This window comes from Lissotriton helveticus, chromosome 6, assembly GCF_964261635.1.
Source record: "Lissotriton helveticus chromosome 6, aLisHel1.1, whole genome shotgun sequence".
NCBI classification, from domain to species: domain Eukaryota; kingdom Metazoa; phylum Chordata; class Amphibia; order Caudata; family Salamandridae; genus Lissotriton; species Lissotriton helveticus.
In genome coordinates, this window is record NC_136067.1 from 1,132,724,671 (window position 1) to 1,132,751,000 (window position 26,330).

The 26,330-nt window shown below is 44.2% G+C and overlaps 1 protein-coding gene across 1 annotated transcript in view; it reads left to right on the forward strand.

The window, feature by feature from the left end:
- Positions 1 to 26,330, forward strand: part of LOC144761665 (uncharacterized) — a 166,501-nt gene that overhangs the window by 50,714 nt on the left and 89,457 nt on the right. The gene's annotated exons all lie outside the window — the stretch shown is intronic.

A 26,330-nucleotide genomic window follows, 5' to 3' on the forward strand; every position in this document is an offset into this window, starting at 1 on the left:
CAGAAACATTTGTGCCACTATTTCGTCTGGAAAAGTGGTAGAATCAGTAATCCATCGGACTGCTGATCGGGCTAGTTCTTGTTCATGCATGGTACTTAACTCACTGTAACCGATTCGTGATTTCAGAATGTGATCGGTAGCTTGAAACACTTGTTCTAGAGAACCTTGTTCTGGTGCTGGATGATGGAAAGTAGACTTGTGTTCTAGGCGTAAATGGCGATCTGGAAATCTAGATTTTCCTACATACGCTATTCTGGCGGGATTCTCGTCCTCTACCTCTTCAGTATCAGAGTTACTTTCTTTCTCGCTTACTTGTGCTGCTTTACGTTGTTCGTGTATCTTTATTATTTCTCTACGGATTTTCTTGTACATACTCTCCATAGCACCGACGGTCTTGTGCTTACCCTCGGCTATATTATCACTCCACCTTGTCAGGATTTTCATTTCGGCCGGATCTTTAGACGGGTAATCTTGTTCTCTTATTAGACAATTGATCAGAAACTTTAATATCATGAGCTGGATCTCGGCTTTCCTTTGAGACATGGCCTCGCTAATACTTTCTGGATCATCCCCTGTACGGATGAAACGATATATTCTGTCTAGATCTTCTTTCATATTCGGTAAGGTGACTAGATACTCGGCCACCTTTCTTACGCGGAATGAATATAAAACCATATTATCCTCGCCTGGGACTGGATCATAGCCGCATTCGGCAAGGGATTTTCTTATTTCTGCTACAGTCTGATGTCTGGGCGTACGCTGTGACGCTTGTGCATGTAATTCGGCTAACGTTAAACGCTTGTGTGGCGGCGGGGTTTGAGGAGTACCTCCCCCTGCGGCCCCTAAACTGGAGTCGTCTACTGAGGCTCTTCGTCCCGGCAGAGTGGGAAATGGAAATGCAGGCTGGACTTGTATGGCAGGCTGGACCGGGGGTACCGTGACAGGTACTCCGGTGTCTGGAGAAGCGGGAAGTGCCTGATTTACAGGGACTGGCGGAGCGCGAACAGGATTTGCATATTCTGGGACTGTGTCGTCCAAATAGGACGAAATAAAAATATCAGCTGCGGTCTGTTTGTGACGTAGCTTGGTCGGAACTAATGGTGGCGGGAAATTACTGGATGCCTCTGGGGTCGCTTTTGGCAAGCCCTCGGCAAGGAGAGGATACATACCCCTAATAAGGGCATGCCTCTGTCTGTCTGACTGTTCGGCTTTGACTTGTTCACCTATCTCGATTAGTTCTTTTTCTTGTGCTCGTTCTAGGGATTCTCTACTTAATTCTGACTTTCTGATTTCCTTTTCAGTTCTTTTATGAGCTTCTTTACGCCATAACTCGATGGCATCTTTCTGTGACTGTCTGGCTTTCTTTTTCCATAATGCCTCTTCTACTCGCATGATGCACTCGGCATCCCATGTACCCGATACGGGCCATCTATACTTTTCTTCTAACTGTTTGGTATACTCTACCCATAAATCTAGATACAATATGGCGCTTATGCCATGCTTCTGATACATAAAATGACCTGGACTGTCCCTCGGCGGAACAGGAACTGCTTCTTCTAACAAACCCTTTCTAGTTTTTAGCTGACGTAATCTCGAAAAGAGAGACATTGTAAACTTGAATCGGAACACAATACAATACACGAGAAACAATAACAATTGGGAGAACAATTCAGGCATACCACGACATTGGAAATACATTGAACAATATCATAACATAACAGTTCGGACAGAATATTACCTGGAATACTGAGAACAGAAACACAAGAATTTCTCGAGAACGGAACAGACTAGAGTTTACTGGATGCACTGCTGAAACAGTACGGAACATACCGGTCCCGTAAAGGGACGCATCAAGACCCGTATCCACCTAGATGAACACTTCGTTTGTGAGTCTGTGTACCACCAACCCACGGACCAGAGTCAATTTAGATTGACCCTGTCTAGATACTACCCCAGTAATGGTACTCACCGGGCAGCAAGAACGGAAAGCCTCGGACTGGACTGGACTGCTACGACGACGGACGACGAACTTCGGACTTCAGTTACGGGTGGGCCTCCGGATACCTCGGACCTTGGACTCTTGGCTTGGGCTCTGGTCGGGACTCGCCGCGTTCCTCCACCGTCTCGTTTGGATGCTGGACCGCCTCCTCCGTCTCCTCCGTGGGCCTGAGGGATACTTGAAGCAGAAATATCTGCCGGTGCACAGAAGAGTTCCGTCACGACTGCAGAGGGTCAGGGGGTCGGCGTGGCTTCACCGACGCGTGGGGAAAGGGCAAGTCCCTATTCGGGCGCCATTATGTCGTAAATAAATAAATAATACCTCTCTTTTGACTAGACATATATCATAACAGATAGCTCAATAAATAAGAGTCAAGATTCGAGGTAGTAGGAGTTTCGCAGGTTTATTACAGCATAAGGACAGGAACAGGACAACCTGCATAGGAATAGGATGACAGGGCCCAGCAGCTGCTGGGGCTGGGTCTGGGATGAGCGCGCTGACTTTTAGTAACAATACATGAGCATATATACATAACGCAAACACATAGCATTACATTGCAGTAGGCGTAGCAGTGGGTGGAGCAGAAGGCGTGACGCGTAGCAGTCGCGAAAGATAAGGGCGAAAGTAGGTGTAACTGGGCGTATACATGGACATGTGATGCAAACATAACAGAATATGTCATGAATGGGGCGGAAACCATGGAGGGGGCTACCTAAGGAGCCGGGACCTCTAACCTGATGGTGCGCGCAAACTGGCAATGACGTATCACTAGGAGAAGCTGGGGGCTATGAACTCTGTGCTAGGAGCAGAGACTGAAGTCTGGAGAGTCAGGGCGACATGTACCTAAACAGTATCTAGTATCTGATGTTTAGAGAACATGTTGATATAAACTAGAAGTCAGGAGAGGAAAGGCTAACTTGATTCTAAGACTGGACCATGCATTATTCTACATGTAGTGCGTGATGAAGAATATTAAATGACCATTAAATGCAGTATTTCTCTAACGTGGAGACGTGAAGGCTAGACAATGACGGAAACTATTGATGCAGTTCAGTAGCTTAGGAATGCAGAGAAGGAGGACTGAACTGATAACTGGAACTATAACATACTTTTGGCAGACTCAGAGACTGAGCCAGGCTGAGCCGGGCACTGCGAGGCAGGAAGTAAGTGAAGGGTCGAGGATACAGGTGGGGGCTGTATCGCTCCTCAGCGAAGTGTCAGGAGACAGGAGCTGAATCTGGTGTCCAGGCCCTTTTGAGGCCTAGAAACGGGGACTTTATAATAGAATAACGTGCACACTGAGAAACGTGGCAACGTAGCTTTACATAGGCCTGATATTCGTAGTATTCACGAGGACTGGAAACTGGCATACTAGAGGTGGACACAACTGTAATTGCGTCATTAATCGAACATGGGGAATGCATATGCATATTTAATCATGCACACATAACATATGATGGATGACACGTAGGGACACAGAACATGGCAAAATTTACTTTTCCACATTCCCTCCTTGTCACTACGTTTCCATCAGGAAACATCAATATTCATGATACCATCTATCATTTCATACAGTATCATTTGCTCGTCTCGAATTATCCTGGAACGGGATGTAGAACGGGGCTTGGGACTAGGAATACAAGAGGTAGCACAAATGCCGCAAATCGCAGGGCCACATTGTATACAGAGGCAGCAGCTGAATATGATCGCTACTGAAATACCTAGAAAGGACAATATTTTCCATCCCCATGCGGAAATTATATTCCAGAACCAACCGGACCATGTCCAGGTGCCTGGATCTTGGTGTATCAGATGGGCAATTTTATGGAGTCTGGTTATAGCTGAATAAACAGACGGCGCGTTATTTGGAATGAAAATGCAGCAACTAGATCCGATGACTCTACAGGCCCCGCCCCTATCGGCCAGTATGACGTCAAGGACGAGACGATTCTGTAAAACGACAAATCTCATAGCAGATTGCTCTTCGGTTAAGTTACCTAGAGCAGAGGCAGTCTCATTTACTACAGCTTCGAGGGTTCTGGTTAACCTACGGATCAGTTTACTATTCTGGATAGGTCCTATAAAGAAGAAGAAACCTCTGTTGAAATCTGTATACTGTTCTAGAGCAGTTTCAGTATAATCGACAATTGGGGACTCCCTTCTATGTCTAATGTGTACTAGATGTGTATTTCTATGATAATCAGGTGGGGCTAGAAAAACTGGTGGCAGTAGGAAGGCAATGTAACAGGTTCCCTCCCAATCGAGGGGCAAACGAACATATGCGGTTTGACCACAAATAAAATAAGAATGACGTGAAGCTTTGAAGATAGATTTCCCACTGTCACTATACTTGACAATAGTAGTACAATCACTATGTCCTACGTGTATGGAACCATAATTTCGGACACATAATTCGCCTTTGACTGGTAGTACTGAAATAGCAGGTAAGTCTGGAGTAGTATCAGACTGAACATTCAGGACCATGAAATTCGACGAATAATTACCTAGATTATATACTTCATTTTCTAGATCTAAACCTGTTCTGTGGGGAAGACCTTGCTTGTCTGGAAAACATGTACTGTTAAGAAAAGACATATCTGTTGAGGATGACGTTAACGTGGACCATGCTCCACACGAACCATTATGTGAAAATGGATAAGGAAAAAGTGGCAGAACTCCCTTCGGGGTCTGGAAAGGGGGGAGTCGACCACACACCCAACAATTAGTGGTATTGCTGGACTGGTGTGAGTAATGTAACATGCGGATAAATGAGTTATTTCGCATAGCGAGGCGGTAAGAGAGTTCATGAGGGTGCAGGTCACTAAACGTGTGCTCTACTGTAGCATTAGCAGACTTATTTACATGTGAAACTGGGAAACATAGGTAAAATACATAACTGGTGCAGGAAATCATAAGGCTGGAAAACAATATAAAACATAGAAAAACGATACATCGGATTGAGTTTTGACTAACTCTCTCACTATGGGGGTCTATTTTATACATGTCAGAAACAGTCTAACCGTTTCACCTAGGGGAGGACTTAGACAATCAAACTGACTGACTTATTTTACTAGACCGGAGTTTTAGCTTGTACTCCTGTTGCGGAGTTTTCTCTAACAGGGGAGGGGTTGTAGCAATGTCTTTTGCGGGACAGTCCTTGAGAACAATATTTTGGCAATCCTTCAAATCCTGGGAAATGTTCTTTAAGACGGGTTTCAGTCCATTAAAAAGTTTGACATGAGAAAGGTGTACCCAGCCTTTGCGTCCTTCCAACTTCACGGCTGTACGGGTGGTGAGGAGGACCTGTCGGGGCTCTTTCCAACGAGGCTCCAGCGGACTTGATCTGTCAAAGTTGCGGACCATCACCATGGATCCTGGAACGATTTCATGCGGTGCCACCTCGGTATTGTCTGGAAATGCGGCGGCAACCTGTGAACGACATGAGTTGAGGGCAGACATCAAGGAAGCTAGGTAATCTGTCAGCATATTACTTGAAACATCGGTAATACTTCGGGGTCTAGGAGTACCCCACATGTTAGGGGGGCGGCCAAAAACGACCTCATACGGGGACAGACCTGATCTGGAATGTGCGACCATGCGCATATAAAACAAAGCGACTGGCAGAGCTACTAGCCAGTCCACACCTTTCTCTTTACATATTTTGGCGATACGGATTTTCAGAGTCTGGTTATGTCTCTCTACGAGACCGGCTGCTTCAGGATGGCGTACACAATGAAACTTCCACTGGTACCCTAATAACAGGGAAACATGCTTCATGAGTTCAGATGAGAATGGCTGGCCGTTGTCAGAATATACGACTCTAGGGAGTCCATAACGGGGGAAGAACTCACGAACCAACTGCTTGGCAGTGGTCGCGGCTGTGTAATCTGGGACTGGATATGCTTCTGTCCACCTGGACAAAGCGCATACAACTACAAGGACATACTTGAAACCTCGACATCGCTCCATCTGAATATAATCCATCTGGAGGACTTCAAAAGGGTGGTCAGGGGGCTGGAATCCACCTTGTTCCACCGGGACACTTTTACCTGGATTAAACTGACAACATATCATACAGGTACGGACTTTCTGCTTGGCTGCAGCTCGTAAATGCTTGTTGAACCAAATGTTCTGGATACTGTCTAACATAGCTTTTTCTCCTAAATGTGCTGGACTATGTGCGGTATTGATAATGACTTGAACCATAGAGTCGGGGAGAAACCATGTGGCTCTACCCTTCGTTAACCATCCTTGATCTGTCTGGACCCCTCCTTGTTCGGACCATTTCTTGATTTCTTCGGGAGTAGCATGTAACTGTATGTCTATGACATCTTGTGTAGGGTCCTTAACTGTCATACATGTGGTCGGATCTGGAGTATGTGTCTGATTAACTGGAATGTCTAGAGTCTGTGCTGTAAGCTTGGCTGTGCGATCTGCTAGATCATTACCTTGGGAAATAATGTCAGTAACTTTCGTATGTGCTTTGCACTTCATGATAGCGATAGATGTCGGCAAATGTATGGCATCTAACAGAGCTTGAATAAGGAGACCATGCTGAATCTTGGTTCCATGAGAAGTCATGAAACCTCTCTCCTGCCAGAGCACTCCGAAGTCGTGTACAAGTCCAAATGCGTAACGTGAATCTGTGTAAACATTAACTCTCTGGTTCTTGGCATGTATACAGGCTTGTGTCAGAGCAACTAGCTCTGCTGCTTGAGCGGACAGGGTATCAATACGGTGTGTTTCTATAACTTTAGTGTCAGTAGTCACTGCATACGCGGCGACTAGTTCTCCTGTACTTGTTCTCATACATGAACCATCCACATAAAGTGTCAGGTCGGGATCTAATAACGGAATATCTGTCAGATCTTGTCTTGGCTTTGTCGTAATGTTAACTACTTCCACACAGTCATGTGTGGCAGAATTTGAATTAACTGATGGTAACAGTGTAGCAGGATTTAAAATGTTGCAGCGTCTGATTTCTATGTGTGGCTGGAACAGTGTCAATTCATAACCAGTTAAACGTGCAATTGTCAAGTGCTGAGTTTGTGTTCGGTTTAAAAGAACTTCCACAGAATGTGGAACTTGTACTGTCAAGGAGTGTCCTAAGACTATGGAATCACTTTGTCTGATAGCTAGGGCTGTGGCTGCAACTGACTTGAGGCACGCAGGCAGAGCCTGGGCTACAGGATCTAATGTGCTCGAAAAATAAGCACAGGGCTTGTATTGTCCTGCTTGATCTTGTGTGAGAACAGATAATGCTGTACCTTCACGTTCAGTAACGAAAAGTGTAAAAGGCTTACTGTAGTTCGGTGTTGCTAGAACTGGAGCTTGGCATAGGGCTTTCTTTAACTCATTGAAACTAAGTGTATGTTCAGATGTCCAAGGGAGGACAGTCGATACGGCTGCCTCCTGTGTCGTTAACTGTATCAGTGGTTTGGCTAGAAATGCATACTGGGGAATCCATTGTCTGCAGTAAGAAGTAAGGCCGATAAAAGCACGTACCTCCTTCTGGGTCTTGGGCTGAGGAAGACTCGCTATTAACTGGATACGGTCTGGTGTCAACTGCCTACCCCTCTTGGACAGTAAGTGTCCTAAGTATACCACTTGCTGGACACAGAATTGAAGCTTAGAAGGGGACACCTTGTGCCCCATCTCGGCTAGGAAATACAAAACTGTAAGTGATGCTCGCTCGCAAGCACGTTCAGAACGGGCTGTGATCAGTAGATCATCGACATACTGGAGCAGGGCAGTGTCAGTTGGCATGTGAATGTTGTCTAGTTGTCTCTTGAGTGCTTGACTGTAAATACTAGGACTTTCTGTGAAACCTTGAGGAGCTCGTGTAAACATATAGCTCCTTCCATTTAAACAAAATCCGAAAAGGAACTGGCTGTCTGGATGAATAGGAACACTGAAAAATGCGTTCTTGAGGTCTATGACAGTGAAGAACGTGGCTTCGGAATCAATGGCTGTCAATAGGGAAGAGATGTCTGGGACAACTGGGTACTGCGGAATAATACATTTATTAAGCTCTCGTAGGTCAATCACTAATCGATATACTGGGGGTGCATTTGGATCAGTACGTTTCATGACTGGAATGATCGGAGAATTACATACATTGGAGTCAGTTTCTACAACCACTCCTTGAGCCATGAGCTCGTCAATAATTTTGGATAAGGCTGCTACAGCCTCAGGTGGCAATCTGTACTGTCTGATTCGTGGTAACACTACACCTGGCTTGAGAGTCACACGATAGGGTGTGATTTGCATGTAACCTACATCAGTTGGACCTTGCGCCCATAAGTGCTGCGGAACATTAGACAGTCTTGAATCAAAATCTCGTAATACATAGTGACCCTTAAAGTCACGTAGGAACAATCGTATTCCCTCTGGGGAACAGCATATAACTGCACCTAACTCTTTCAGTGTTTTAATACCTAATAGATTTTCTGGACATGACTTAGTAAGTAACAGATCAGTAGTGCGGGACAATGGACCTACTGCTAGAGAAACTGGCTTTGAAATCTCATTTACGATAGGTTTTCCTGAAAATCCAAGGGAAACATTTCTTGAGCCTGAGAGCGGAGCCCCTGGAACTTCGGCGTGACTAATTGTGGTCCTACTTGCCCCTGTATCAATCAAAAACTTTCTGTCTTTCCCTAATACTTGACTATGAACATAGGGACCTTCTTGATCTACAGGTATCTCGATGAGAGGCAAGCCTACCTCCCTCTCTAGGCTGTTTCATGAATACTGCTGGTACTCTGGATACTCAGACTGTGCATACTGGTACATCTGCGATGTAACATGCTGTGTTGCAGCAATAGGCTGCGGTGCGGTAACTGTCTGTGGTGCATTCTGTGACTGAGGAATCTGGGAAACTTGTTCTTGTCTAGGCGGACGTGGTCTTTCTTTAGTCTTACCAGTAGCTATGTTGTGTTTCAGAACTGCACACTCATTTATAAAATGACCTGGCTGTTTACAATAATTGCAATTCCCTTTAACGGGAGCTGCAGGATGACTGGCTTGATTCGGACCCCTCTTCTGACTGTCTTGAGGAACAGATTGTGCAACTAGTACTTTCATTTTCGTGTCTTTCATACGTTTTCTTTCGTGTTCTTGCTCTTCTCTGATTCTATTCTGGTGGTATTGAAGCATCTGCAACATCTGGGACGGGGTATTAGCTTGCCAGGTACTTTCGACTTTCAAAACTCGATTTTTAATTTGTGGACTTGAATTCTCGACTAATTTGGTAACAAAAAGGTGAGGGTATGACTCACTACTTGTCTTGAGGCCACTGTTGATGCTGAAACATTTTTCAAATCTAGAATAAAAATCACTAATATCCTCATCTTGCTTCTGTTTACAGGCTGAGATTGCATCCCAGTCTTCTTTTCTAGTTGTCAATAATCTGGGTAAAACTTGTATCAATAATTCTGGTAATTCTTTACATTTATCTCCAAGGCCGGTACCTGGTACTCGTGCCTTGTCTTCAGCTTCTAGAACTGCCCAATCGATCTTTTTCTCTCCCACCTCCCATTCTTTTTCCTTGAGCTTTTCATACACCCCTGCGGGCAGCAGAACCTTTAACATTTTAATTATATCTGGGTATGTGTATTCTCCCATACGGAGCATGTCTTTTAGTTCTCTATGGAACCCTGCTGGATCTTTGTCATGACAGGGAATTAATTTCTTCATCTCGAGGAGTTCCATCTTTGTAATCGGAGTGTATACAAACACTCGCTGCATTTCGCCACCCGTTCCTTTAACTGGGTGGACTTCTCGTAACGGATTCTGTCTCTCCATGTAAAATGGTTTACCTTCTGGAGGTGAGGCATGAACAAAATGCGGGTTCAAAAACGTCCTATATTTGTGGCGCTGTTCTAGAATGACACTAATTAAATCGGTACCTAGACCTTTCCATCTATACTGGAGTAACTCGTTCAGGACATCATGTAACGGACCTGGATCAGAGTGTTGACCCTCATACAGAGTAATGAGGTGCTGAATCATATACATACCCGCCAGTCGTTGTTCGGCTGGGGGCATTTTCAGAAACATTTGTGCCACTATTTCGTCTGGAAAAGTGGTAGAATCAGTAATCCATCGGACTGCTGATCGGGCTAGTTCTTGTTCATGCATGGTACTTAACTCACTGTAACCGATTCGTGATTTCAGAATGTGATCGGTAGCTTGAAACACTTGTTCTAGAGAACCTTGTTCTGGTGCTGGATGATGGAAAGTAGACTTGTGTTCTAGGCGTAAATGGCGATCTGGAAATCTAGATTTTCCTACATACGCTATTCTGGCGGGATTCTCGTCCTCTACCTCTTCAGTATCAGAGTTACTTTCTTTCTCGCTTACTTGTGCTGCTTTACGTTGTTCGTGTATCTTTATTATTTCTCTACGGATTTTCTTGTACATACTCTCCATAGCACCGACGGTCTTGTGCTTACCCTCGGCTATATTATCACTCCACCTTGTCAGGATTTTCATTTCGGCCGGATCTTTAGACGGGTAATCTTGTTCTCTTATTAGACAATTGATCAGAAACTTTAATATCATGAGCTGGATCTCGGCTTTCCTTTGAGACATGGCCTCGCTAATACTTTCTGGATCATCCCCTGTACGGATGAAACGATATATTCTGTCTAGATCTTCTTTCATATTCGGTAAGGTGACTAGATACTCGGCCACCTTTCTTACGCGGAATGAATATAAAACCATATTATCCTCGCCTGGGACTGGATCATAGCCGCATTCGGCAAGGGATTTTCTTATTTCTGCTACAGTCTGATGTCTGGGCGTACGCTGTGACGCTTGTGCATGTAATTCGGCTAACGTTAAACGCTTGTGTGGCGGCGGGGTTTGAGGAGTACCTCCCCCTGCGGCCCCTAAACTGGAGTCGTCTACTGAGGCTCTTCGTCCCGGCAGAGTGGGAAATGGAAATGCAGGCTGGACTTGTATGGCAGGCTGGACCGGGGGTACCGTGACAGGTACTCCGGTGTCTGGAGAAGCGGGAAGTGCCTGATTTACAGGGACTGGCGGAGCGCGAACAGGATTTGCATATTCTGGGACTGTGTCGTCCAAATAGGACGAAATAAAAATATCAGCTGCGGTCTGTTTGTGACGTAGCTTGGTCGGAACTAATGGTGGCGGGAAATTACTGGATGCCTCTGGGGTCGCTTTTGGCAAGCCCTCGGCAAGGAGAGGATACATACCCCTAATAAGGGCATGCCTCTGTCTGTCTGACTGTTCGGCTTTGACTTGTTCACCTATCTCGATTAGTTCTTTTTCTTGTGCTCGTTCTAGGGATTCTCTACTTAATTCTGACTTTCTGATTTCCTTTTCAGTTCTTTTATGAGCTTCTTTACGCCATAACTCGATGGCATCTTTCTGTGACTGTCTGGCTTTCTTTTTCCATAATGCCTCTTCTACTCGCATGATGCACTCGGCATCCCATGTACCCGATACGGGCCATCTATACTTTTCTTCTAACTGTTTGGTATACTCTACCCATAAATCTAGATACAATATGGCGCTTATGCCATGCTTCTGATACATAAAATGACCTGGACTGTCCCTCGGCGGAACAGGAACTGCTTCTTCTAACAAACCCTTTCTAGTTTTTAGCTGACGTAATCTCGAAAAGAGAGACATTGTAAACTTGAATCGGAACACAATACAATACACGAGAAACAATAACAATTGGGAGAACAATTCAGGCATACCACGACATTGGAAATACATTGAACAATATCATAACATAACAGTTCGGACAGAATATTACCTGGAATACTGAGAACAGAAACACAAGAATTTCTCGAGAACGGAACAGACTAGAGTTTACTGGATGCACTGCTGAAACAGTACGGAACATACCGGTCCCGTAAAGGGACGCATCAAGACCCGTATCCACCTAGATGAACACTTCGTTTGTGAGTCTGTGTACCACCAACCCACGGACCAGAGTCAATTTAGATTGACCCTGTCTAGATACTACCCCAGTAATGGTACTCACCGGGCAGCAAGAACGGAAAGCCTCGGACTGGACTGGACTGCTACGACGACGGACGACGAACTTCGGACTTCAGTTACGGGTGGGCCTCCGGATACCTCGGACCTTGGACTCTTGGCTTGGGCTCTGGTCGGGACTCGCCGCGTTCCTCCACCGTCTCGTTTGGATGCTGGACCGCCTCCTCCGTCTCCTCCGTGGGCCTGAGGGATACTTGAAGCAGAAATATCTGCCGGTGCACAGAAGAGTTCCGTCACGACTGCAGAGGGTCAGGGGGTCGGCGTGGCTTCACCGACGCGTGGGGAAAGGGCAAGTCCCTATTCGGGCGCCATTATGTCGTAAATAAATAAATAATACCTCTCTTTTGACTAGACATATATCATAACAGATAGCTCAATAAATAAGAGTCAAGATTCGAGGTAGTAGGAGTTTCGCAGGTTTATTACAGCATAAGGACAGGAACAGGACAACCTGCATAGGAATAGGATGACAGGGCCCAGCAGCTGCTGGGGCTGGGTCTGGGATGAGCGCGCTGACTTTTAGTAACAATACATGAGCATATATACATAACGCAAACACATAGCATTACATTGCAGTAGGCGTAGCAGTGGGTGGAGCAGAAGGCGTGACGCGTAGCAGTCGCGAAAGATAAGGGCGAAAGTAGGTGTAACTGGGCGTATACATGGACATGTGATGCAAACATAACAGAATATGTCATGAATGGGGCGGAAACCATGGAGGGGGCTACCTAAGGAGCCGGGACCTCTAACCTGATGGTGCGCGCAAACTGGCAATGACGTATCACTAGGAGAAGCTGGGGGCTATGAACTCTGTGCTAGGAGCAGAGACTGAAGTCTGGAGAGTCAGGGCGACATGTACCTAAACAGTATCTAGTATCTGATGTTTAGAGAACATGTTGATATAAACTAGAAGTCAGGAGAGGAAAGGCTAACTTGATTCTAAGACTGGACCATGCATTATTCTACATGTAGTGCGTGATGAAGAATATTAAATGACCATTAAATGCAGTATTTCTCTAACGTGGAGACGTGAAGGCTAGACAATGACGGAAACTATTGATGCAGTTCAGTAGCTTAGGAATGCAGAGAAGGAGGACTGAACTGATAACTGGAACTATAACATACTTTTGGCAGACTCAGAGACTGAGCCAGGCTGAGCCGGGCACTGCGAGGCAGGAAGTAAGTGAAGGGTCGAGGATACAGGTGGGGGCTGTATCGCTCCTCAGCGAAGTGTCAGGAGACAGGAGCTGAATCTGGTGTCCAGGCCCTTTTGAGGCCTAGAAACGGGGACTTTATAATAGAATAACGTGCACACTGAGAAACGTGGCAACGTAGCTTTACATAGGCCTGATATTCGTAGTATTCACGAGGACTGGAAACTGGCATACTAGAGGTGGACACAACTGTAATTGCGTCATTAATCGAACATGGGGAATGCATATGCATATTTAATCATGCACACATAACATATGATGGATGACACGTAGGGACACAGAACATGGCAAAATTTACTTTTCCACATTTGGAGGAAATCCATTTTTGTATTCCCATTGTTTTTTTGCTTTTTGTAAACCTCAGTAACTAGCGTATTAGACCTATGGACACTGAGGGCTGTTAAGTAGAACCTAACGGCTTATGCAGTACCCTAAACAGGTAACAATTTTGACTAAATTAACTGGCATGCTAGTCGTTTCTGTATGTCCACCATATTTGCATAAAAGCTGCACAGGCACCATAAAAGTCAAATACTTCATGTGGGCTGCTATAAATCTCTCAGGAACCACTTGTGAGATAAAAACATAGCATATAGACTGGGCAGCAGCCCTTTGGCCCTACGGCCACGCCTGGGCTCCGTTTGTCATCTGTACACATATCGGTCATTTAAGTACTACATTTGACTCTAGGTAAAACAGCTGAGCTGTTAGTGTGCATAGTAGCTGCAAGAGCCAACTGCACAATGTTCAACTAGAAAGCAATTAAGTTGCACTTACTTGCATGTTTTAAAGAGGAACTTGTGCTCAGTGCTATGTTAGGAGTACAACTGCAGCCTCCTTACACGTTGGTAAGCTGGTATACTTTTAAAAGTCTACTTCTCTAACCCTAACCCTGACTTGTGAGAAGCTAGGCGGCTTAGTCACGAGACATATAACTAACTGGCACAAATAAAAATCACTGGCTAGGAATTTTTCATTTATATGGTACATGAAGTTCTTTTTGAAAAGTTGTTATAGTCAGTTTTTTAACCATTTAGCACAAACTTGCTCATTAGCATCAGTTGCTTGGCTGAACTTCTCAAAAACACCTTTAATTAGTTTCTTCCACACTTACTTTCAGTTCAGAAAAGACATGAGGTCTGAGGATCTCCCAAGACGATACACTTCCTCAGTGTAGGCAACTCTCTGTCAAAGCACAATGCCACTGTTGAAAGGTTCTGTCTTATGTTCTGACAATCCGGTGATAAGGAATTTTGACAGCTCCAATCAGCCAATCATGACAGAATGCAATCTGCCGTTTATTCCACAACAGCTTCTCAAAGGGATCAGTCCCAGTAAGTCCTTTAGAAGTAAAATGGGCACAAAAACAACCAGCAGTCTCAATCCATGGCAGAAATAACAGATCGGTGCTTGCAAGAGGTCTGCATCACGTTGATCATGAGGGGGCCACAAGAGATGATTAGTAAAAAAGGCTAGAAATCAGGGAGAGGGACATTTGGACAAGGTCCTCCAATGCAATTTTGGAAAGACAGAAAATATGACTGTGTGAAAGGTTAAGGCACAGGAACTGAATAATATTGTTGAAAAAGTGCACAGGGGATTGTGTGGGAATTTGGATATGATTTATTTAGAGAATCCAACCTATCACTAGTGGCACAGTCCTATAAAATGTTGTTCCCATCACTCACGAGTCAGATTAATAATGGAATGTGAGAAGACAAGGAGAGAACTGTGGAAAATTCATCCATTTTTGGGAAGGTACTGGAAACTGTTCCTACAGACCCTGGCTGCTCTCAAGGTCAGAGAAGCTCACCTTCTGCTGGTGCACAGAGGGAAGAAGGAACATTCAGGACATCTCTGCAAGAAAAACCAGCAAGACCAACTGGAACTGGACTTTTGGCTCTGGTCCAAACTCGAAGTGGTCAAAGGCCTTTCTCGTGGTGTCCAAGGAGTACTCACTGGAGATCTGGGGTCATTTTGAGTGCCAGAAAAGAATGCATAGAACTTTCGCAACAAGTTTGGAAGGAGACATTTGTTTTCATCAAACCTTTAAATCTGGATATTTGCTGCTGCAAGCAATTGGGACTATGTTTTTGAAGAAAAGAATTTAATAAAAACCTCTGTTTAAAACCATTCCGACTGTTATTGTTCTGTTTGAATGCCCAGAAATAAATGCTGTGTTTAGAGCTTGTTTTTGTGACCCACCGCCATAGCGTTGGTGAGCTTACTTTTTCACTGACATGGATTGCTTTAAATTAAAAAATATCCAAATTCTTTTGAGACCTCTTTCAGATGTGCCTTGATTTTATGACATTTTAATCATTAAATAGATTTCCCTAAAATAAACTCCTCTGGGAATTTTGTTGGTCTTATATCTTAACTGTAACATTTTGTACTGTAATGGATCATGGTGGCTTTAATAGCACTTTCACCCCCTGGCGAGGCTCTGAATGGCTTTACGGACAGGTGACACACTACTCTTTAATGCATATTGAGTTAAGATTGTCAGGAGCTTTATTACCAAACTATCACACAATTTGTAACTTGTCTGCTACTCAATTTTTCATACAATATGCTATGGATGCTTTCATACACCCTTGTGCGGCCATGCAATATATGTCCTTAGGAGGTTATATTGTAGCTCATGCCGGTAGCAGTTCAGATGATTACGCATGTTGTCGCCTTGGGATAGGCAATGCCTCTTCTGGTGAACCGGCTCAAAAATAGGGATAGCGCTCGACTGAAAACAAATAATGAAACATTTATTAAATCAGGAGGTATAGTAATTTTTCAATCACTCATTGGGCAATATGTTCTGAAGAGGTTAATGTCAGAGAGTGTTTTTTTTTTAATTTCCGCGAGCGGCGGAAGCAGACAGAAGAAGTTACGTCCCTCCCTCCCCGTCATAACGATTGTGAGCTGGCGGCGTTTAATTAATCAAAAGTTTTTTGGTTAGCGCACAGGCTTTAACGTGTTTAATTTGTGATATTGTAGCGTGCTCCTGTGGTATCACTCTCTCCCCCTTGGAGTGTTATGCATGAAGATTTTGGAGCGTCCTCTGTGTAGGGGACGACCCACTGGGCATAACTTGAACCGCTGTTAAGCGTGTAACACTTGTAAAAATATTTGCTCCAATCAAGGTGAAATTCTTTTCAATGATGCATTTATTCGAAGATAATTGTTGTCATTAACTTCCAGGTTAAATTCATATTCACAATATTCACATGATTTTATAATCCTTAGTTTTTTTCAAAAAACGTTCCCGATGCATTTCGTGCACATGGTGCACTTCTTCAGGGGAATCTAAACGTGAAAGATCAAATGAACTCGGTATGAGGATGGGATCCTATTATACATGTTAACAAACATTTCTCATTATCAATTTAAAACATTTATGAGACATGCAACCTATTATCAGAAAAAAGACTTGAGTGATAAAGATCAGCATTATGAACGAGGAAAAAGGTACAAGTTACCTAAACATAATAAATGGTTAAACAATCTTCATAAAGTTACTCAAAGGTCGTGCATTTACTCGGTCCGATACATCGCGCTGTAACACGATAAAACATGTGTTTAAAAGTGCTCATGTCAAGTCCTTTACCTCAAAATCATGCAAAAGTGATGTAAACTGGTGTCTCTCGTGTTCTGACTGGGTTCCGAAGTCGAACCCGCTGTTCAACCGTGGTGAGTATGTTTGGAGGTAGATATAGGACAGAAGGGTGGTAATTTCATGTGAGCGCCATCTTGAAGTGGTGAAATTCCTTGTTTGATGAAAACTCTGTAATGGCTCACTAATAAAGGTGAAAACGTGCTCGTGTCAGCTCTCTAACTAATAAAACATGCAAAAGTAATGCTAGTTGGTGTGTCCTGTTATTAAGGTCGAATTCCGGGATAGTATAGTAATTTTTCAATCACTCATTGGGCAATATGTTCTGAAGAGGTTAATGTCAGAGAGTGTTTTTTTTTAATTTCCGCGAGCGGCGGAAGCAGACAGAAGAAGTTACGTCCCTCCCTCCCCGTCATAACGATTGTGAGCTGGCGGCGTTTAATTAATCACATCCCCTAAAATACTCGAGATTTCGTCTCCAACCGGCTGTTGAAGACTTAAGGAATTTTTCTTCTTTGTCCCAGACCACAATCGCCTGGTGTGTGTCTACCTATGCGGAATTCATTCGGATCCTACACTATTCACTTCATAGGATCCCCTTCAATTATTAATTGCGCATATCAACTATTGCCCTTGTCCTGATGAAGACCCGCCCTTGACGCATGTTAAGCTGCGCTATTTCCTAAGGTCGAAACATCGACGTTGCAGTCATGCTAGTCTACGCAGTTGCTCAGGCCCCAACACAAAGTTATTCTTGGGCTGTGTATTCATGCATTGAGAACATAGGACAGTACAACATTACTGCTGTTGCTCTTACGTGTTGCCTATTTGTATAATATATGTTTAGCACATTTTTTCACGTATCACCACGAAGTCACCTTTGCACTTTAATCACTTTATTATTCTGCATTATATTGTTTTATTGACAGCCATGTTCAGTAATTTGTGTGCATAATATTCATACAATACAAAATGCCATGTTTGACTAAAAAATAATTGGCCTCGTGGTGTGTTCAAGCAGTACGGTTCGGTTCTAAAATAGGGACGTTGAACCTTTCTTAAAATCATATGTTCTTCACAAAAAGTTGAATGTTGTGGATGCAGTGATTTCATTTGAACAAAGCAATTTGACACCTTCCCGACAGAACCACTTCTTAATATATCATTAGAAAAAGTAAAGCGCCATTGAAAATGATTAGTTCACAGTTTACCAGGACCTAGACATAATTTCAGGCAACCTGCAAGTGAAAAGAGGTCAGCTACACCAAGTGGGTCATCATGGTCACCGTTTTTACATTTGGATAAAGTCCTTTTTAATGGATGGCAAACTCTTCAAACAGGGCAAGGCCCAAAGCTGAAGCTGTAGCTAGAATGGCTCTACAAAGCTAGATACCTTCGCTGCGAGGTTCCACTAAACCATTTTCAGAGCAGCCATGAGCTCTGAGCTGGATAAACTTGCTTTTTCCTGACCGACTGGGTGTGCCCTTCCTTGTACCAATACCCTGACCAGAGCTCCAGAAGTGGAAAAAATTGACTCCGCTCCATTTTTCTTCAACTGCTGGAAAATGTATATTTGATTACTCTTGCAGCCATCAGGTCTTCAATGGAGGCTCCTAGGCACCAGGTCAATCTCCAGACAGGGATCCTGCAAGGACTTTTCCTCAGAGGTCCTCTTGCACTCTAATAGTCAGCAGCCTTCCTGATTCTTGTGTCCCTGGAGCATGCAAACAGGAGGTCACCACATCCTATCAGCCGACTTTGCACCTCCAACTCAAAAGAAATGTTAAGGTGGTTCTTTGTTCTGCCTACATTTCTGACTCCTCCCACATTGCTACAGCCTGTTAAGTGGGTGTTAGAACTGGGGTCACTAGTTGTCTGATGTAGGTACCTTAGGCCAAAAAGGGACCCTTGCTTCTAAGTCAGGGAAAGGAAGGACACCTTCTCAGATAGCCCCTGCTCACCCCCTCGGTAGCTTGGCACGAGCAGCCAGGCCTATCTCCAAGGCCAATATGTAAAGTATTTGCAACCCCGCTCTCAGTAACCCATTGATGACACCACAAATGGACTCCGCACGAGTTTCATAAAAAACAAGTATATGTTTATATAAAAAGATATACGATGAGACCACACAATAAAAACCAAAATATGTGTATTTGTAATATTTACCCTGGCCGGTTATTAGGCCAGGAAGCCCTTGTAGGCTCCTGCAGTATTATTGAGCAATTCTACATGATCCAATGCAGTCCTAATGCAATGCTATGCAGTTCGTAATGCAAGAATCAGGCACTTCGTAATATAAAAATAATGCAGTTCGTTATGCAACAATCAGGCATCTTGTAATGCCAAAGTAATGCAATGCGTAATGCAACAATCAGCCAGTGCGGTATGCAGAAATAATGCAATGCGTAATGCAACAATCAGGCAGTTCGTGATACCAAAATGATGTAATGCATAATGCAACAATCAGGTAGTTCGTTATGCAGAAATACTGTACTCTGGCACCGATCACGGTGCTCGGTACCGTCTCTATGCCACTCCGGCTGACTCGCAGTCAGCTACTGCCAAAATATGCCCCAACACGGGTATGGTGTAAAACAACATGTAGCTCCACACTCCGGCCCCGCTACTGCCACTCCACGGCAAGTACAGGCTGCAATACGGACTTCAGCGGAGGCTCGCGCTGCGAGAATAGGAAAGGCCGAGAGCGTTTCTCTCCGAGCCCACACCCGCGACACACACAAGCTCGCTGAGCGTTACCTGGGGGGGCGCAACCTCGCTCTCCTCTCCTCGCGACTTGGGCCTCCGATGCGGCTTCGCTGATTCTGGGCAGTGGAACTCTGGACCCCCCGACATGGGGATGGTTCGAGGTCCCTCCTTGGCAAAGACGGGCTCGGACCGGCGAAACAACTCCTCTGGGGATGCCAGTCCGAGCCAATGGCAATGACAAAGATCTCAGGCTGTAACAGGGCACACGCACACAGTGTCGCTGGGACTCCCGTGATCTCTGGGTGTGCACGGTCACAGGGCACTCCTCACAAAGGTCTCAGGCTGCATGAAGCACACGCACCAAGCGTCTCTGAGACTCCCTTGAGTTCCGGGTGCACACGATCACAGGGCAATCCTCAGGAAGGTGTCAGGCTGCACAAAGCACACGTACACAGCGTCGCTGAGACTCACTTGGATTCCGGGTGCACACGATCACAGGACGATCCTCACAAAGGTCTCAGGCTACACAAAGCACACGCACACAGTGTAGCTGAGACTCACTTGCACTCCTGGTGCCCATGATCACAGGGTAATTCTTAATAGGGTCTCAGGCTGCAAAAAGCACATGCACACAGCGTCGCTGAGAAACACTTGAGTTCCGGGTACCACGGTCACAGGGCAATCCTCACGAAGGTCTCAGGCTGCGCAAGGCATACTCACACAGCTTTGCTGAGACTCACTTGGACTCTGGGTGCACACGATCACAGGACGATCCTAACGAAAGTCTCAGGTTGCACAAAGCACACACACACAGCGTGGCTGAGACTCACTTGGATATCTGGTGCCCACGATCATAGGGCAATTCTTACGAGGGTCTGAGGCTGCAAAAAGCACACACACACAGCGTCACTGAGACACACCTGGAAACTTTTGTGTTCCAGAGTTTCCACAACAGGGAGCCAGCTCTCCTCGGGCCCTTGGGGATAAGTTACTTCAGGACACAGCACACAGCAAAGTCCTTTCAAGCAGGGGGACACAGCACACAGCAAAGTCCCTTTAGCCTCTTCGTTGGTTAAATCAGCAAACTAAGGCCAGCCCCAGAACACACAGCAAGGGTCAGTCCTTTCCTTCAGTCTCTTCAGCTATTTCTTCCTTAGCAAAGGTTCCTCTTGACCACGAAGTAGGTTTAATCCTTTACAGTCTTGATCATTCCATTTTTCTAAAGTTCAGGGGCTTCAGCTCTCATAGTTATACCCCTCAATGTCTTTGAAGTCTTTTTGTTCAGGGGGCACTGACCCCCGTCCAAACCAGTTCTGGGTGTCTCCCTGCCAGTGACACCTTCTTCCTTTAATAGTGGGGGTCTGGATCCTCAATCACTCAGAAGGAGATGGAGCCATTGTTTTATGGCGGCAGCCCAGGCCTCTTCACCTCCAGAGGCTACTCCTCGCCCCTACACTCCAGATACATGTCAGCCTGTTGCTGTCTCACCTCCGCCCCTGGGTCAAGACATTCCCCGGAGCCTATCACATTCAAATCCAAACAGTCAATCCACAACCCGGCAGAGACCCACAGAAATGTTAAAACACAAAAACCCAGCCACTTCTAAAAGGGTGGTTTCTGAACACACAATGCAAAAAACACCTTCACAAAAGATGTGTTATTAAATTGTGAGTTCAGGCACACTAAACTTCACCTCTCCATCTTAAGCCTGTGGGAAGATAGGCTCGAAACATATTACACAGCCTCCCCCATTCTGTCCTATAGGCAAGATGGCCTTTCGACAGTGAAAAACTAAATTGAGAGTATTTCACTGTCAGGACATGGTACACACCTTAGTACATCGCCTACCTTTCACGTACACTGCACTCTGCCCAGGGGGGTACCTTGGACCTACCATAGGGGTGTCTAATGTGCATAAAAAGGGAAGGGTAAGACCTGGCAATTGGGTGCACTTGTCAGGACAACATGGCAGTTTAAAAAACTGCGTGTGGGCACTGCAGTGGCAGGCCTGAGTTCTCTCTTTAAGGCTACTGATGTGTACTGATGCATTACCAGCCCTGGCACACATAGTGCACTTTGCTAGTAAGGCAAACATACCAATCAGGGACAACCAATTACCATTACACTTTACACAGGGAGCACTTGCACTTTGACACTGATCAGCAGTGGCAACGTGCCCAAAGCATCTAAGTTGGCAACACCATGTCAGAAAAAAGGTATAGGGGGAAGACAAAAAATGTAGGGAACTTGAGCAAAAAAAGGCCAAGTCCAACAGTGGGCAGTTGTAGAAAACATCCTTGCCTTTTTGGGCCCACAGGCCAAGTCGTGACCTGTGGTGAGTACATTTGCGCACTTCAGCTAACCATATGTATATTGCCTTTGGAGGGGAGATGAGAGGCAGAACTTGTTCTAAGACAGTTTTGGCTCAAGAAGCACAAAATACATTTTAATACAGTTACTTTTCCACTAAATCTGATTTCAGCAATAAATTAGATTAGGAAAACTGAGTAGAAAATAACTTTGATTTAGTTTGCAAGCGTTTTCACAGTCAGACATACCAGTTAAGAATTTTAATTATACCTTGTCATGTTCATGGAAAATGTACCCCAAAACTATACAGTGAAAACAGCTTTTGAATTTTAATTATACCTTGTCCTGTTCATGGAAAATGTACCCCAAAACTATACAGTGAAAACAGCTTTTGGACATTCGGTCACTATGAGGGCATACTTTTTCAAATATATAGTGCTGTACAGCACCAGTAAACATAGGGTCCAGAATAAGGTGAAAAATCCTGATGACCATGCAAAAATGGCAAGTTTCCAAAAATGATGAGTCTGTCATGATGGTGGTTATTCACAAGATTGTGCAAGCTGTGAAATAGTGGTTGTACACTCAAGGGGGAACATCCATTACTATGGGGTGTTTACACTGCACTACCATTACAACGCTGGTTTTACAACGCAAGTCGTTACCACGACTTGCGCTGGAGGGCGCTCTAGGCTAAGGAATAGTAGATTTACTATTCCAACACCTTCCCTACTGTACGTAGGCTGGTGTTGGAATAGTAAATCTTACTATTCCTAAGTCCAGCACCTTACAGCGCAAGTCGTGGTAACGACTTGCGTTGTAAAACCAGCGTTGTAATGGTAGTGCGGTGTAAACACCGCGTTGTATTGACATACAACCACACACAAGCAGGCATGCCTGTTGTCAGCCCAGTGCTCATGTCTAAAGTCATGGGTGTAGCTTCTTAGGGGGTGTTTGGGGGTTATTCCCACCTAATAAATGTATTATGTAGTAAATACTTGGGTATGGGTGCTGTAAGTCAGGTATGGTGAGGTGTTTATCGGATTTCTGTCTGGAGTTTTACATACACATGTAGACAAAACATACACACACTCTTGTCTCTGTTTTAAAGGTCTTAAACAAATATTTTACACATTAGTGAGTTATAAGTACACCTCACAATTCACATTCCTCTCCCTTCCTACTGCCCCTTAAAGTGCACCCCTGCTTCTCGTATAATGTATTTTAACATTATATACCAGCGTAACTTTTGAGAAATCTGAAACTCACCCCACCCAATCTTACCGACCAAGCTACGTCCATGGGAAAAGTTTATGCAAGGGTTATGCCTATAAGCAAGACAAAGTAGTGTCACTTTACAGATTACCGAATGGGCTGTTTAATGTAAAAAGCACATTTTGTTAGATTTCAGTACAATAGTAGTCATTATCAAAGCGGAATAGTCAGGAAAATCTAACCTACTGTACTGCTCTATTATATTCATTCCTCAGATCAGTTTTGTAGGACTCTGTGTGGTCTAGTTAACGTCCACCGTTCCAAATAACACTAATTTTCAATGATGTCTGAAGTTAGTCAATGAGAGACTTTTGTTTGTGACTGTACCATGTCACTAGTTTGTGGAATTTGGAAGGTGAGAGTAGGCTGAAGGATGCAAGTGTGGGATGGTCTTTCTTTGGGGTGATTCTTCTTGTGTGGTAGTGTTGATAAAATGTTGTGGACGAAAGAAATGAGATGGTCACCCTAAAAGATATAAAGATTCCAGGAGGTCCAAAGATTAGGTTCAATGGATGGTGCGATGATGAGTAGTCGAATCAGATGTTCAGGTCCTGAAGGATGCACAGATTAGTACCCTTCATTGAAATGTCATACATGGAATCTAGGAAGGCACTTGCGATTGCTCCATTGTTTAGGTGTTGGTTGTGTTTTAGGAGGAATGGACATGAGAAAGAAGAGATAGGTCTATATTTTATTCGTAAGGGTTACTAGTAAGTATGCAAGGTGAAGTTCTTCAGTTTTGGAGGTTACAAAGGTTCTTTGTATATCACAGCTTCGCCTCCTCTAGCTTACCCTTGGTGACTTTGTTTATGATTTTGATATCGTGACGGGATTTAATTGTGGAGCTGCAGTGCAGTGTCACTGCTGAGCTATGTTTCTGTAATGAGAAGCATGTCTGTTTTTCAGTCTGGTAACACATCAACATTATTCTGTCTACTCTTGGTCACTGACTGTACGTTCATCAGCAAACCGCATTAGTGGAAGGCTGATGTAGGTGGAAGAGAGAAAGGCAGGAACCATGAAAAGTTGTTGTGCTGTTGCTAATCATTTAACAAGGACACTTTCCCCTGATGAGGGCCTTCCTGCGTTTGCCAATCTATGTGTGAGGCTCTCCACATAAACCTTCTTTTACTAGTAGGCTCTAGGTTGTTTTAACTTTGTGGAAGCTCAGCCACATGGCATATCAAAACTGAGGTATGTCCCCCACATAGTCTGAGAATCCAGTTTCCTACATTGACGTTTTAAGGTAAGGGCAGGATTGGTATTCTCTATTTTATTAGCTAGGTTTCATATTAATCTGCAAATCAGTATAACGGGGCACATGTTGATTGTAAGCACTGTGCCGTCCCATTAAAGTAAACTATTCCAGAACAATTGAGCAAAGGGACTATGCTGTCATGTCCAATGTATTTCCCATTTCTCAGTTATTTCTTTATTGTTATGGCTTCTTATGTTTGAAAGCTTTATTGAAAGAAAGGTCATAAAACAATAAGGTGACATCAGCAGAACAAAACGAGGGAAGAAAAAATTTGTGGAAAAAGGAAAAACATAAGCTACCGATGGCACGAGGAAAAATCAAAGCATTTTCTGGATTTTAAGGGGGAGGGGGGGGGAGAGGAAAGGGTGGGGAGTAGAAACCATGTTAATACAATCCTAAAAACAAATATAAGCATAAGTACTGTTGGCAACAAATTAGATTAAATGCACAATCATTAAATAGAAGTGAAATAAAGCATTATATATAACAGGAATGGAAAAAAAAACTACAACTGTGAAATCAAAGTAATGTAACTGCAAGCAGGAGTACAAATGTTCAAGGAGGCTTAAAATTATCAGAAGAAAGTGGAGTATAGTTTCGTTTGGCAGACTGATTTAGATATAAGGTAAGGGGCAACCAGTAAAGCTCAACATTGCGAGAGGGTTTACAGGAGGAGGCAAAAGCAACGTCAAGCCTATGGGAATGACACAGGAGATTCCACCAGCAACCAATGGAGAGTTTCGTAAGAGACTTCCAATTAGAAGCAATGTGTTGGCGTGCAAGGGCCAACATGAGGTCAAAAAGACCGCGTGAATGCGGGGGGAGATCAAAAGACTCTGAGAGGCTTCCTAAAAACACCAGAGAGGCAGAGTAGGGAATAGAAAGATTGAAAATACGGGAAATGTGAGACCACACCTGTATCCAGAAAAGTCGAACTGAAGGACAGAGAAAGAAAAGATGAAAAAGATCAGCATTGGGAGTATTGCATGTCCAGCAGTTAGCGGTGGAAGAGGAAAGAAAACGAGAGAGAGAGAGGAGAAAGATAAAGTCGATGATAGAAGAAAAATAAGGATTGAGTGAGAGATGCAGTACGAGGAGTCTTCAAGGATTTAGTCCAAAGCTTGTCCCAGAGAGTAACCGACCAAGAGCAATCTAGGTCTTTTTCCCAAGAGAGTTCCAATTTTGATTTGAGACGATCCGGATCAGGAGCCGAAAAGAAGCGATAGATAAGAGAAGCTTTAGGAATAGTCGAAAGAATGGCAAGAAGAGGGGAAGAGGGGAGAGGCAATTCAGCAGATGGAAGAGAATAATAACGATCGAGGACAACTTCCATAAGAATGTAGTATTTCTTCGCAAACGAACCAGGGCATTGAAACTGGGACTGGAATTGAGGAAAGGAGCAAGGTGACGAGCCATCAAAAAGATGATGAATCCAAATGATGCCCTTCGACCTCCAAGAAGACCAGGCAAGAGGTCTATTGAGTAATAAAATTAGTGAATTATACCAGATTGGCATCAGTAAAAAGGATTCTCGAGAGACAGGTAACGTGGATACTAAGGGTCGTAAAAGAGAAGAAGTATGTTTAAATAATGGAGGATTAAGACATAGAGGTTTAGCAGTGAAACGAAGTACATCTTGAAAGGACTAGGGCAACAATAAAAAGCGCTCTATAGAAAGCCAAAGAGGGGAAAAAGGAGACAAGTCCGGTGATAACCAACGAGAGGCCTGACGAAGAGAAAAAGATTTATGATTGAGACGAAAGTCTGGAAAGTTGACCCCTCCATTCGATTTGGTTTTACGAAGGGCCGAAAGAGATATACGGGCCTTTTTCTGCTTCCAGAGAAATTTAGACAAAACAGAATCAATACGACGGAAATAGAGAGCCGGGATATGGACGGGCAGCATGGAAAGTAAATAAATCA